This window comes from Triturus cristatus, chromosome 1_1 (assembly GCF_964204655.1).
Source record: "Triturus cristatus chromosome 1_1, aTriCri1.1, whole genome shotgun sequence".
Lineage (NCBI taxonomy): Eukaryota > Metazoa > Chordata > Amphibia > Caudata > Salamandridae > Triturus > Triturus cristatus.
In genome coordinates this window covers 926259207-926273669 of record NC_140579.1, presented here as the reverse complement: position 1 = coordinate 926273669, position 14463 = coordinate 926259207, and the positions used below count along the sequence as shown (strand labels likewise).

Genomic DNA, 14463 nt, shown 5'->3' with positions numbered 1-14463 from the left:
TTTTAACTTTTGTAGTCATAGGAACTAATGCTATTCCAAAACAGATTAACAGGCAAATCTGATTTTCTTCCTTGTGAAAAACAGCCTAGGACTCCTGTTGTAGTGACACAAAACAGACAACACGTGTTTCACAGTGTTAGCCTCACCTCTTCTTCAGGACAATTTCTCCGAAGTCCTCGTAAATTAACAATCCATTTGATAAAAGGTCATATAATGGCAACTGCCATTCCCACGGGATCTGATCCATGTTTATTAAAAAGATAAATGAAATGAAAAAACTATTAGAGCTCTCTTTATTTTCTCAGCTCCACATCTCGTACTTAAAAACACTTCCATCTTCCAAACAAAAATACTGGGAGCAGCCTATAGACTTAACACTGAACACTGAGTACGCACTGCAAGAAATCACACCGACCGGATCCGATCCTATGGGGAAGGCTGTTGCCATTATATTACCGCATGTCATATGAATTATTAATTTATTAAAGTAGTGCTAAAACTTCGAGGGAAGGGTAAGTGTCGAGGGCAGCAAAGCACTCCTCCAGCTGATAATTGGCTCCCCGCCAACCGAGATCCAATTGGGACGGGTACATTTGACACTTGGTACATTTAAGGGGTGCACTTACACAGAGTATGCCTCAGAATATCCTGTGTGTAAGCACCAGTGCCTATGCTACAGCCAGGACCCTGTCTATCCCTGACAGCGCAGAAGGATGTGGCACGGTCTGAACCAACAATGCCCTGGGGGGGGAGGTGGAGGGGGCGGCAAGAATACTTTACCTGTCTTGTCTGACGTTTGTTGATTGATCTGTAGAATCGTAACATCATATTGATGGCCGTTTTCCCATGTTTTATTTTTTAGCACGACGTATTGAGTGCCTCTACACCAAACTCAATCGGTCTTTGATTATGAAAAAATGAAATTACCTAACTCAATGGAACTCATTTATCTACCTGTGAAAAATGACAGAATGAGTGGCCCGGGAATGTAAGTGATGATCCATTTGTTTCTATGCAGATGACCAAAGTGGATGCTCAACTCACCGAGTTACTCGCAGAACTAACTCAAAGAGCAGAACTATTAGTTTAACCAATTGAAAATACAACCTTAGTCGCTGCAGAAAAAGAGAACTGGAATAATCTGTCCTAAACTATAAATAGCTCTTCATTTTCAATGACATTGCATAAAAACCTACCAAAGCTTACAAAAAGTGATGGGTGGAATGCTTGAATTAATCTCAGCCACTAGTAATCACTCGGGCCGCATCCCAATCCATTGTTACTTTGTCCACCATGCCACCTCAATTTTGGACTCAGCCATATGCAAATCATTCTTGACCCTGATCCTCATAAGAACAGTCCAGCCCAAACTGCCAGGCCAGTTCCTCCCGGAACCAGAACACAAGCAACCCAGGACCGGTTTCACTCTTTATGGGCTCATCAGCCAGGTACAGCTTGGTTCCAGTGACACAGTGTTCATGGGACCCACCGCTGGCATATCCATCCCACTTAGCGTGGCATACTAAATTATACAAAAAGTGATGAGTGGAATGCTGTAATTAATCTCAGCCACTTTGTATATTTTATTGGATAAAACCCAGCATTTAAGCAGAGGTAGACTTCCACCTATACCTTATGGGAGTATCCAAGGACTTCCTTCCACCATGGATCCCACAAGTCCAACACCAAGGAGGTGCTTACAAGCCTCAGAACTGACTTAAAAATCCAAACATCTTGCTCTTCCAAATATTGAGGGATAATGCGATATAGCCAGTGCCTTCTGGGAGCTCATAATGCTCATATTCTTCAGATGCTGGTGATCGATGCTTTCTGTGTAGTCTGGTGGCCTTAGCAAACCCCCCCAACTATTTGGTGATTGTGAATTGGGAACGCCTGTTGCAAAACCAACCCGCCACATAGATTTTATTTCCCTACCAAGTCATTTATGTTTACTCTGGACAGTGTTTTCATCAAGGTACATCTCTTTTGTCTCATGGTTTCCAGGCATCCTTGTAAGTGTTCAACTACTAGTGGGTACCTCTCAGATTACCTATGGTCCCCTCTGCGTGTTTAATGTCTTGCTTACCTTTGCGCTGTCCTCCACACTCCAGGTTGCTTAGGGTGAGTTTTTTCCATTGGCGCTTCTTTATCAGCGCAGTAGCGATATGTGTTATTGGCACAGCAATAACATTACTAGTTCTTTAAGCACAGAGCAAGTTGACTGATCTTTCGGCCAACAAACCAAACACTTTATTCAGTGTTATAAGGACACACTAAAATAAATTCGACAGAGGTTAAAAATCAGGTTGAAAACACCCATGCCCTTGTCTCAGGAAGGAGGCTCTTTTTTCAAACTTGATTTTTTCCATTGTCCCTCACTGCTCCATTTAAATCTTTCCATCTTCACGTGCAAGCGCCATTCCTTCCCTGGAACTTCCATACCCCAAGGAAGTGCCTCAGGCAAAGGCTAACCAAGCCTTCAACACAATCACAGCTCCACAATTGTCCATTTCGACGACCTTCCACCCTGTATGGCGCACTCACCACTTTAAAACCATCCTCGCCTCCAAAGTGCTCAATACGCTTTTTGATCAATAACCCCTTATATTGCCAACTCCTTGGCCCAGCACCCCCAAAGGACCTCATTCCCATCCCTCTTCAAGTCCCTTGACCTCTCGCGCACAGACAGGCATCCAAAGGCATGCATGCTGCAAAACGTAGGCACTGTTGTCCTTAAGGGCACCTCTTGACATCCCCATGTCCAATTTCCCATTAAATATCCGTTTGCACCCGCTTTGCGAACCCCGGGGGACTCTGGTATTACAGAAGGGGCCGCAGACACTTGTGCGTCCCCTTCTGTAATACCGATAGCTTTGGCGCACATAAAGCACCAGTGCTTTCTGCAGAGGGCGTGACCCATGCAAATGAGGGAATCCCTGTTTCTCTGCGCCCATTCCATATTATCGACGTGGACGCAGAGGCAAAGAAGCGCCCAGGAGGCGCACTGACAGTGCGCCAACTCAAAGGTGCCACACTGTCAGTGCGCCCCCTGATGGGGTTAAAGAGGGTCCCCTGGATCCCCCAGACATCCCCTTGCAGGCAGGTGCAGTCAGTGCCTTCACCCGCCTGCAAGGGGATCTCTAATCCATTTGAAAGTGCAGGCGGAGCACTGCCAGCACAGTGAAAACACGAAGCGGCTGTAAAGCAGCCACTCCGTTTTTCACAAGAATGCGCTGCCTCCAGGGCAGTACGAGTTCGTGGCTGCCCTGGGGACAGCGCATTCCCCATATGGCGGCGCACTTTCCTTCGTTGAACCGGGTGCACCTTTTTAAAGGTGCGCCCAGCGCAATGAAAGAAAGTGCACCACTTGTGTAATGCAGCCCCTGGTGGCCAACAGAGCTAGGACGAACACCCACCCACACCTCACATGCCAAGAACCTCGGGATCATCATCAACAGCAAACTCAACAGGACCGCTCAAGTCAATGCCGTCCTCGCCTTGTGCTTCAACACCCTAAAGATGCTGAGGAAGATTTTCAAATGGCTCCCAATCAGCACCTGGAAAACTATCATGCACACCCTGGTCACAAGCAAGCTGGACTATGGAAACACTCTCTATGCTTAGATCAACAAAAAGCTCACCTGAAGGCTGCAGACCATTCAAAACCCGGATGCCAGAGCCACTCTCAATCTCCAAAGATGCATTCACATCACACCACACCTGAAGGAGCTCCACTGGCTCCCCATGCACAAAAGAGCACAATTAAAACTCCTCACCCACACTTTCAAAAAGGCACTACATAACACTGGCCCATCATCTGCTTTCACACACATTCCAGGTACTTGCTCATCCGCACTCTTACTTGCACAAATCCAATGCATACAGAAAACCAGATATGGCAGTCGAGCCTTCTCCTACATCGCTTCTAAAGCATGGAACGCTATGCCGCTACACATAAGAGCCTCTTCCTCACTTCTGAATTCCGCAAGAAGCTGAAGACTTGGGGGCATATTCACAAGAAACTATCGCAGAGTCAATGGCACTTTATCGCAGCCAAAGTTGCGATAAATCTATCGCCCCATTCACAAGCTGGTGTTAACAGCCCACAGCACTAGTATACCCGCGATAGCAGCGGCAAAAAACATCGCCACAGAGTCCCCCTGCAACTATCGCTAATGAGATGCAGAGTGGGCGTTCCTGTGCCAAAAGCCGAGACAACATCACACCTCAACATTCACAACGACCAGGAAGAACTGCGATAAAAACACAAAAACAGGCGATAAGGCGCGTTAGCACCAGGAAATCCACACCTGCTCTGATCTTGTGTAAAGTCGGACGGCAGCCTGCACACAAAAAAGGGAGCACAGCTCAGGGCTACATCGGAAGGGCAACAGATGCCATGGAGCCACCCATCATGCGTCCCGGACACCCAAGAGGGCCACAACACCATCCTACACCACACTCAGGCCCCCAATACCCCTCCCCCCCGGGACCACCCCCAACCCCGGACTAAGAAACTGCACAGCAACACCATGAATCCCAATGCAAACATTTTGTCTGATGTCGCACAAGCAGGAAAATCAAAAGACATGCGTGGCCAGGAAATGGAGACTCAGTCAAACAGCAATGCAATCACCAACACAAAACACCATACAAACAAAAGCCGAGACAGCCCTTAGGATGATTCCTAGCGGCTCCTCACTGGACAATCCCTAGCACACAGCCTGGAAGACCAAATCCAAGAGAAGAAGGTGTGCCATGCGCCCATCAAAGGAAAGACAGGGAGAGAGCGAGGGAGAGAGACGAAGTGAGATTGCACAAGTAGCGCAAGGCCCCTCCAGCACCTGGCTCCACATGCCAACATGTGCGTGTGTATTGCCATCCGTACACCATGAACCCAAGGCCATGTCCCAATCTCAGCGCCAAAGCCACATCACATTCCAAAAACGCAAGTAGTAGTCAGACAGACATCAGGGATGAAAGCTCCATTGTTCCAATGCAGAAGGCGGGAGGACGCCTGCACCTCTGACCTTGGTCCAGAATGCACCTGGAACATCCTGAGAGAGATGCCATGGCAGACAGGGACAACTCCCACACCACGCATTCCGCAAATGAACTATCTGACTCATCCACACCCCACACACAGAAGCCCCTGCCTGTGGTCCCCCCGCATGGAATGCCCTTGACACTCACGGAAACAGCAACCCACTCTCCCCAACGTTGCACACACATTCAAATCATTGCTCAGAGCTGTGGCATATCCTCCACAGAGTGCCGGTTCCACGAGACGCACCAACGCAATGGCAGGCCAAACCGGGCACATGCACAACCCCGTCACGTGGAACATTACCGTGCACATATGCTGCATTTACTGGGCGCAGTGCCACTGGCAGTTCTGCGGATCAGTTACCGGCTCAGCTTCCGCATTACCTACGTTACATGCGTCCAGCCCTGGTTCCACTGCCGAACATGCACATTCGAGTGTCCCATGAATGTCTGCCTATCCAACACAACTGTTGATGACTTGGACTATGACTTGTGTCTGCGTCCCCTGTTGGATCACGAACAGGAGTGTAACCGAGACAGCCGTGCATGGAATGCCCTGACATACTGTGTATGTATTGGTAGTTGTGCATGGGAGATTGCACAATTCCTGGTGTGCAGTGACCACATCGAGGCGCTCCCCTATTGGGCTGTGTTGCGGATTGGTGAAACAGCGTGGGCTGAGTACACCTGCCCGGACCACTTAATGGATTGGCTCACCCTGGGGTTCCTTGAACACAACAACGACGTACTATTGGAACACATTGCACATGAAGCTGCACGGGCATTCATGGACGAGTAACTACATTCCTACAGCTACATCCGATTGTCACCCACAGCACATGTCCCAACAACTTGTTGCATCGTGGGGATTGTTCATACATCCCACCACAACAGAGGATACGTTTGCCTACGTCAGGGCTCTGGATGCATGTGTGTGGAACAATGCATGTGTACACACACCTGTGTAAGGTGATGCAGGTCCATGCCCGGTACAACACAGCGTTGTTTGGCACTGTTGCCAATTCGGACACAGCTGCTGGGGGAGAGCACACACATGGCAATGTAGCATGACATGTGAACCTATCGGACCCTCACACCTGATCACTGTCAGCAGAGCAGACAATCGGCGCACTCCGGAGGCAGAGCACTATGCAGATCCCATGAGCAGTGAGTCGTGCCCCCTCACACAGGGCAATGGGCAGACGCCAAACAACACATGACTCATCCAGCAAGGCAAGGTGGGCTGAGAGTGGTGCCATCCGTGATGAATGTTGCCCAGTTTAGCCCCAACATTTCCTGAACTTTGACATGTACCCATGCTGCGTGTAAGTGTCTTAAGCATGTCCCTGCCTGTTTTGGCCGTTGCCACGTCCTTACTGACACGCACATGTCAATAAAGTCTATGCGACTCCACTGGTGTCTAACACAGCCCTATTCAAAACATGGACGTGTGCCTACATTGGGGGTTGTGAGATTGTTGTTGATGTGCAATGGGGACACAGCTAGTACTCACCTTCACAGTCATCCAATTGGCCATGTGTCTCAGGGATACACATGCGCATAAATGTCAGTTACCAGGGTGTACCTTCATGTGCAATCATTGTACCTACATCCAGCCATACTTCCATACATGAGTGAACATAGTGATGACACATCTGTGTGATTTCAAATGTTTTATTCACATTCAGGTGATTGCGGGAGCTGGGGCTGTACATGGCCATCCAATCCCACATCACATGGAAGCCCAGTGGTGTGCCAACCAGAGTCCTTTGGGGATTGCACAGTGATTGGGAAGAGGGAGAGTGCAGTCCGCAGCAGGATAGCTGTGTAATTGGCCAGCGGTGAAGAAATGGCAGTCCGTGTCGGGGTCCGGGTGAAAGTCGCAGAGTGTTCCGGGGGTCACTATGAGGTGTTTCCCAGGCCATGATCCATAGGTCATAACCAGGCAGGGACAGGCCGTACGGCGGTGATGACTGCTACTGCCTCCTTCCCCACACAGCACAGTAGTTGACATCCCCTTCTTACTCCCCTGATACGGGTTCTGTGTCCGGTGTGTCTGGTGTGTGTGGCGTGGTGATGGCTGCATCACTGTGTGCCACTGACACATCAGACTGCGAAGGTGATGGGGCAGCATCACTGTGTATCATGGACACATCAGGGGTCGGAGCTGTGTGTGTCGATGTTCCCACTGCAGGCATCTGGGAACGGCTCAGTGGCAGCAATGGCAAGATGAAGTACTGCAGGGCATTGAAGTCCCCAGCTACTACTCGCTGGTGTCCATCCGTGTCAGACATCCTTCCAGCCTGCATCCACTCCATGGCCTCTATTGACCTCCGCATCTGTCCCAACTCTGTGCTGTAATGGCTGGTGCCTGTCTGCCCGATTCATGGCACCAGCGAAGTCAGCCAAGGTCTGTGGCGGTGAATGGTGCGGACAGGGGGTGTCCGACAGGGACTGTACGTGGTCCATGATGGGACTCAGTCACCCGCGTATGGCATCGAGTTTGGCTGCCATTAGCTTGAAACCCACCGCAGCTGTTCAGCCAACTCCACCTGGGAGACCACACATGTTGTATGTGCTCTATGTATTGGTCGGGGGTCCTGGGAGACAGCCGTGGTGGTGTGTGTTTCCTGCTGTGTGGTCTGGTGGTGGGGTCACCTCGAGGCAGCTGGCCTGCCCTGCTCCTGGGGGTGGGGTGCAGAGGCTGTCCAGTATCCGTTGGAGGGTATCTTGACATATGTGCAGGCTGTCCTCTACATCATCAATGATGGGGTTTAGGTTCTGCTCTGTGTTGATTGTCCCTCTGCAATGTTAAGGGGAGATGCAGGTTAACAGTGTTTCACATGTATGTTGTTGATTTGCATATGTTTACATTCATACTGCATGCCAATGTACATTATGAATGTTTTGGGGGAGCTGGCTATTCGATGGCAGTCAGTGTGTTTTCCAAATACATGATGGATGTGTGGTGGTACCCGTTTATTATCATCACACTGTGTCAGGAAATGCCAGATGTCAGTGGACAGTTACTACGCATGAGCGGAACCTGTTGTCGGATCTGTCCTGTGGTGCTGGTGTTGTAAAGCAAACAATGAGCAGGGGGACCAGCATGTCAATGATGCAAAAGCAAAAATGAAGCAGTATAAAAGCTGCTAAACATGCGTTGGCAATACTAATATGTCTGGCTTTAAAGGAAAATTGTATTGCAATGTAAAGCACTACATGTAAATAAAATTGGAATGGATATGTATGTATGTGTGTGGAAGCAAAGAACTATCGGCTAATATTAGTGTAGATTAAAAGGTAAGGTGGCAGTTTCACTGTTGTCAGTTCTGAAAATGCATGTAGGTTAATGACTGCCCTCCACCCATCTGTGCTGCTGCCAGATAAAAATAACATGAATTATCTAGTTATCTAAGATACTTTAATAGCATTGCAATGTCATGTGTGTGTCCCTGTAAGTTCAAGCTCAGGCAGCTCCATACATAAACAAAATGATCACAGCTGTGTGGAGGGCAATCACATTTTTGTGGAACCACATAACTTCTGCCCAATCAAAACATGTACTTCTGGCTCCCAAAATGTGGGCTGAGCCAAAGCTCCTCTCCTGGTGATTCTCACATAATTGTTTGGCAACATCTGCGCTGTCAAGCTAGACCATAAAAATGAGATAGAGTAGCATAGAAATGAATTAAAAGATCATACGGATAAACAATACGCACTTACAAAAAAGTACCACAATTTGAGCACAGTAATCCAGAAATCAATCAGTATTTGGTCCATGCTCCAGGGCCGAATGCAAAATCACTGAGGCAAATTGAAGCCGACATGCACAGTCACTCAATCACCAATGGAACGAAAAAAATAAGAGTGACAATGAAGCCAGCCATTGGTAAGTAATGGGAGGGCTAAGACTCCTTTTTTAAAGTTTTATTTTTATAGAAACAATAGATTATCGCAAGTGACAGCACATGTGTGCTGTATCAAGCGAGGCCTAAAAATCTGTTAGCATATCTGCCAACTCACACAGTGCCACAGTGTGTCACACGATATCGGCTGCCTTCACACAGTCCCCTGATGAGGAGCTGATATCACACGATGGCAAGGAAACCACTGTAAAGCTCATCTTTTGAGGTTTTGAACAGCAGATGTCCATTAACTGGTGTGAAAACACCCCAGAACAGCAGCACCAGCCTCAGTAAGCTTTTTTTGGGTGGAGGGGGGTTAGTGGGGGGATGAGGGGCCAAAAGTACTTCTTAGGTACTTCTTGTTATGATGCCCCACCCCTATAAGGCCCTGTCCCCTCTTCACAGAGTGATTTAATTTTAGTTGTCAGGTCTGCATTAGTAATGCAATACACATACATTTGCCGTACACTCTGGCTTTTTTCTATTATTAACCATTTGATATACCTGCCACACAGTGACTGGACCAGAGACTGCTTCTAAAGCTCTTGTACTTGAGAGCTTTGTTTGGTTGAACCTCATACACATGCGTATACATTATACATGGAACACCCTAATGCCAGTGCAAATACACTCCCTCCCCATTTCCCTTTTTATCTGCCGAATGGTGTGGATCTGAACTTACGTCCATCATGCTTAGTGAATTCCTCATGCAGTGGCAGCCGCCATTAACAAAGGGTGGTAGGGCGGGTGGGGGAGCGTGAGGGGAGAGTGCGTGGGGGTTGGGCAGGGGCATGTTAATAACAATACATTTTAAAAACGTACCTGATGCTGCCGGCCGACTCTGGCGTTGTGTCGCTTCTGCTAGCCTTTTCTTGGGTCCCAGCAGGCCCTGGGACAGACTCCTAGCCAATCCCTGCACTGAAAGCAGGAAGGACGCCCTGCTCAGGTCATGGAGTCTGTGTGGGTTTCTCCAGCCCGGCTGCTGCGCATGTATGTTTTGGTCAGCCTGAAATGGCCGACCAAACACACATGAGCACTTAGGGAGTGCCAAATCACTTCTCCTCCACCCTCCCATGCCCTGCCTCTCCCTGCACAAGCTGGCTCAGGGCCAGCAAAAAAGCAATGCCCTAGCATTGTTTTACTTTTTAGTTTACTGGCTCTGCGCCAGACAGTGGGGAGACACTCCTCCGCCATTGCGGAGAACCCGCCACTGTCCTCATGTAAAGCTTAACACTGTTTCTTAGGTCCTTTATTGATCTAATATTTTGCTTTTCTTCACTTCCATCTCCTTCTTTCTTCAGGTCATGTAGCGTACACGGCAGTCCTCCAGCTATAAGCCACTGGTGTCTTGCCATCATTGTTTTTCAGCAGCTGGAAGAAAAAGAAATCTGGACCATGTGTTTGCAGAGTACTCATCCATTGCACGCCTGCACTCTGTGTCCTATCATCGGCATGAGGTACCTCTAGAGCAACCAAGTTTTTAATTAAATGGAGTTTCCTCACCAGGAAGAAGGGTGAGAAGGTATGTCAGCATTTTGGTTTCTGGGTGTGATGCTTAACACCCTCTCTGCTGGCGTTGTAGTGAGATTTTACTCCTAAGTACCCTGTCCCCCTCATGGAAGTAATTGTCATTGGTCCTAAGTAAAGAGAGTGATCCTAGGTAAAGGTGAAACAATTGTTCCAGCCAGACCCTTCTGTCATGGACACAAACGAAGAGTGTGAGGCCACCATGAGCAAAGAATGTTCCTGGAGGCTCTGTTGTACTCATTAGAACCTTGCTCCTTATCTGTGCACCAATCCTTCATTCTTCCATTGCACCAAAATGCTGAGCCTTTCTATACTCCTGGGTTCTATGCAGGAGGTTTAAATCTATCTCCCTCTCTGAAGGGAGATCCCAAGTCTCCACCTATCGGTGAATCTGGAGGATTGCGATGGGCAGACGAGTTTAGCTCCTCTTGGACACTCTCTGTTGCAGTCTAGGTTTGAAGTGGTATGTTCCTCTTTTAACTGCGCCTCTACCCCCATGGTTGAGTCTAGGTTTGAAGCGGTATGTTCCTCTTTTTACTGCTCATCTACCCCATCGTTGAGCCCAGCCATGCTGGGCTGTTGAGAAGGGCTGCACCGCCCAGTCAGTGAGCAGTGAGCCTTGACAAAACAAGCAGGCTTCCCCTCGTGCTCAGTGCACATTTAGTGCACTCTGCTGTACACTGGGTACACAAAGAAATGGAAGCACCTGGAACTCCCAACTTCTTCTGTGATAGCCCGTCCGTTAACCCACCACACATGCATAGTAACTGAGAGTATGAGATCCCACCGCCTACTCTGCCACTCCACTCCCTTTAAGAGCCGCACTTGGCACAGACTCACTGGTGCAGTCCATCCCTTCTAAGGCTGTACCTCCACTGGGGATTGGAACACCATAATAGAGGGACTGAATCATCTGATCCTTCGGACCAGGGCACTTGAGGATATACCACTCCCCTCCAAGTCACCTGCCGATTAGACTGAAGTATTGGCATTCATTTTTCCCTCAATACTCAGACTTCTCCCTGGATGTTGTAAGTGTGAAGCTGAAGGTGTCCTCATGCTCAAGTTGTAGTGCAGTTTCCATTCCACCTGCACAGACCCTGATTTTCCAGTGCATCTCCAGTCATCTGTAGTGCAGAGTTTGAGGCCAAAATACGAGCCTATGGCAAGAGTTACCCATCACTCTTATGATACCCCTGTTACCTGTCAAGGTATGAGTCCTGACCTTGATCACCTGCAACCCTTCAGGCATGGAAGATTCCTCTGTGAATCAGACCTTTAGGTTGACTCACTTACAAGAGGGCGTACCGCAGGCAATCAGATTCCATTCCAGATACCAAACAAATAGACAGCACCGCTGACTATTAGAACTTCCCATGGCAGCATTCAACTATAATCTATGATGCTATCATGGCCAAGGCACTAGAGGTGCTGTTGATTGCAGCACCGGCACCAACAACAGAGAATGACAGATCCCTGCCTAGGTGGCCTCTATAGTTCCCCAAACAAGAGCAACCTTAGCCATAATGAAACTGCAGATTCTCAGCCGTAGGTTGGAGGAATTGTTTTTCTCTGCCATTTAGTGTAATTTGACACCAAGTACTAGGAAACATTGAATTCTGAAGTAGGGGCATCAGCTTCCGTGAAGGCCAAGTAAACATCCTTCCACAGGGACAAAAACACGAACATGAGGATGTACCAGCCTAATGACATCTACGTGCGCCATGTAATACCATCATGCCGCGTAAGGGCTCCACTCCAGCTCATGATCAACCGCTATGCCTACTTGCTTTTGATCTACACACAAGAAGACACCTAGTTCAGCTCAGCCTAGGCAATGAAGCCGTAGAGCAGAAAATGCTGATGTCCTAGGATTTCATTGACAAGGGTATCAGGGCTATAAACACTGGTCTGATTATTTGAAGTCAGATACCCATATAAAGTTGGCAACCTCCCCTTTAATGATAAGTACTTTAATGCCACAATACAAAGGTCTTATAGCAGTATGAGGTGGGTACAGTCACAATCAAATTTCTGAATGTCCTCTAAACTGTTCTGGCAAAACCTTCTCCTCTTGTTCAGCTAGCAAATTTCCAGCCATCCAGCCTTTCAAGGCTAGTGAGACTATTGAACTACATGCAGCAGCTGGATCCTCCTCTTCCTTAGGGAGCAGACAGGAGAAGATGAGATGCTTCAGGGAAAGAACAAACCACACTTCCAGCAACAGCTGAGACCAAGTGGCCCCTGTCACTTCTCTATAAACTAGCCTACCTCACACCTGCACTAGTCGACATCTAAAGTACCTTTGGTGGACATGAACAGGCTCCTCCTTTTAGAGAATTCACACCAGTACTGCCACCATAAAGAGGGCAGGAATATCGCTTCTACTATTTATGTTAGAAAAAGGGAAGGAGGGCTTTGCCTCCTAATAGATACTTATGATCTAAAACAGTGCAAACCCAGATGTTCAAAATGCTGTGCAAAGCAGTGCCAGGATGTGCTAAGTGGAGCTACCTTCGTGTGCATAGGACCACTGGAAGTACCTCTCTTACATGTCTTTCATGCACCTCAGAACTGTAACTTTTGGTCTCAGTGCCACCACTCAGGCCTTTACAAAGCCTTTGGCCTAGTGGTGGCCTCCTGCCTCTTATCCAAACGTAGACAACTAGCTGATTTGTTCAGCATTCTGGAATATTACAAAGTCCGCATTCTCCATAACTCCATAGGTCTCGGCTCCAGCCTGAAAAAGGCCTTTGCTCTTCTAGAGAATTGTGACCATGACACCAAGGAGGTCCTCAAGTGTCCTGCTCCTTCTTGGTCTGCACTATGATACTAGCCAAAGTGAAACTGGTCAGCCAACATTTTTCCAAATGCCCAGTTCCCTTTGAAAACAGCACACCAGGTGGTTGTTATCAGTCATGATCCTTATTCACCCACAAATAGAATTTGGATGCACTGGTGTGTTCATAACTGCAAACAGGGCACCAGGGCTGCTGCCACTTATCCTGGCCTACTTCTTCCTCAAATAAAATGAAGGTAAAGGAAGCACAAGACTGGGGCACATTTGTCTGCTTAAGCTTGATACTCCACTCAGATGCATTAAAAGGTGAGCCTAAAAAAGTATGACTAAGCTCTATGATTGCTTCCCTCCCCACATATCAATACTGTAAAAGAAAACTTAAGGAAACAAGGGCCATATGTATATAGGCATTTAGCATTTCCTAACGGTGCAAATTGCAATTTCGGACAGCTAGGAAATGCAAAATGGCATTTTGGTATTTATGTAAGGCATTTGTGGTGGTGCAAAATTTGATTTGTACCCAGTAGAAATCACATTTAGGAAATCGCAAAATAGGAAATCTCAAATAGGGATTTCAAATTGCAAATTGCTAACCGCGTGTACAAAGGATTTCCTAATTGCGACTAGTCGCTAAATGGCCATTTAGGAAATGCAATTACCATCAAGTAAGAACAAGTGGTAATCAGGTGCAAACTATAAAAGTGCAGCCAAAATGCATTTGGCTCTTCCACAATGGCGCACCTGTATGTTTTGGCAAGGAGGATGAGGATTTTGGCTGGTAGGCAGAGGAGGAGGAGGAGAAAGGAGAGGATATTTAGGGTGAGGGCCATCTTGTTTGAACAGGCAGAGGAGAAGAGTTTTGAGAAGTACAGGCTCAGTAGTGAGGTAATCCAGGACGTAATAGCTGAACTACAATGACAGCTTCGGACCCCAATACTCAGGATCAATGCAATTCCACCACCAGACCTGCCAGGAGTGCCAAGGAACTGTTGCTGAGACCACCCATCTTCCGGAAGAAGAAAACGTATGATGGAGCTTTCTCCGGAGCAGCCCCCAGAATCGGGAATTCACTACCTCCAAACATTAGGAAAATTCCAAAAACGGCAACATTCAAGAGGGAAGCGAAGATCTTCCTAATGAGTAAGTTCCTTCCGTAGGCAAGACAGTTTATCACTAGCACCG

The 14463-nt window shown here is 47.8% G+C and overlaps 1 protein-coding gene across 1 annotated transcript in view; it reads right to left on the bottom strand.

Annotated features, from left to right (window-relative positions):
* LOC146871302 (gastricsin-like) overlaps positions 1-14463 on the bottom strand; it is a 302303-nt gene that overhangs the window by 70604 nt on the left and 217236 nt on the right. The gene's annotated exons all lie outside the window — the stretch shown is intronic.